This window comes from Austrofundulus limnaeus, unplaced genomic scaffold, assembly GCF_001266775.1.
Source record: "Austrofundulus limnaeus strain Quisiro unplaced genomic scaffold, Austrofundulus_limnaeus-1.0 Scaffold192, whole genome shotgun sequence".
Classification (NCBI taxonomy): domain Eukaryota; kingdom Metazoa; phylum Chordata; class Actinopteri; order Cyprinodontiformes; family Rivulidae; genus Austrofundulus; species Austrofundulus limnaeus.
Window position 1 is genome coordinate 9,461 of NW_013952594.1, and position 1,250 is coordinate 10,710.

Consider the following 1,250-nt stretch of genomic DNA (forward strand, 5'->3'; position numbering starts at 1 on the left):
AAGTGCAGTTTAAACACACACATGAGAATCCACACAGGACAGAAACCATTTTGTTGTGAACTGTGTGATCAAAGGTTTACTGAAAAGAGCAGTTTAAACAAACACATGAGAATCCACACAGGACAGAAACCATTTTGTTGTGAGCTGTGTGATCGAATGTTTACCACAAAGGGCCATTTAAACTCACACATGAGAGTCCACACAGGACAGAAGCCATTTTTTTGTGAGCTGTGTGATCAAAGGTTTACTGAAAAGAGCAGTTTAAACAAACACATGAGAATCCACACAGGACAGAAGCCATTTTGTTGTGAGCTGTGTGATCAAAGGTTTTCTCAAAAGAGCAGTTTAAACAAACACACGAGAATCCACACAGGACAGAAACCCTATTGTTGTGGGCTGTGTGATCGAAGGTTTACCAGAAAGGACAGTTTAAACGAACACATGAGAATCCACACTGAAAACAAAGCACTGATATGACTCCTAAGTTGAAACCACACAAGAGGAAACATGAGTTTGTCTTTACACACACTTCAAGTAAACTAAGACTATGTTGCTTTTTAAACAAGTTGGGAAAGTCCAGATGATGATGATGATGATGGTGCCATGGATCTGGAAACTTTAATACAGTATGTTAATTGACAGCATTGGAGTGATTACAGACAGACCTGTGGACATATTTTAAGTCTGACCCTAAACATGGATGGATGGGTGGATGGGTGTGTTAGGGTGATAGGTCTTTATACCTTTTTGAGATTGGTTTTTGTCATATTTGAAAGACAAAAGTTCCACGGTTCACATAGATCATTGGTCTTCTGTGGCAGCACCCCTAAATTACGGAATTCCTCGGGGTTCAATCTTAGGCCCTATTTTGTTTATATTGTACTTGCTGCCTCTTGGACACATTTTTAAGAAATATAATGTTTATTTTCACTCTTTTGCAGACGATGTCCAAATATACATGCCCAAAAAGAAAATACATGAAAAATATGATTCCCTACAGTCTCTAACAGAATGTTTATCTGAAGTTGGATGAAACAAAATTTTCTTCACCTGAATCCAAATAAAACTCAAGTCATACTTTTTGGGCAAAATAACCTTATTACTAAATCTGACCAAATTCTTGGTTCTCTAGCCCCTCTTTATCAGTCTTCTCTTAAGAATCTTGGTGTCATTTTTGACAGTTGTTTGAAATTGGATCAGTATGGAGGTAAATTTGTGTTTTTTATTATTCAATCAAACAAAAAGCATCT

General features: G+C 37.1%; 1 long non-coding RNA gene across 1 annotated transcript; it reads left to right on the forward strand.

Annotated features, from left to right (window-relative positions):
- Positions 1 to 6: 6 nt before the first annotated feature.
- On the forward strand, positions 7 to 1,250 carry LOC106524571 (uncharacterized). The gene is made up of 2 exons (XR_001311012.1): positions 7 to 158; positions 243 to 1,250. It is a non-coding gene; the product is annotated as an uncharacterized LOC106524571 (long non-coding RNA).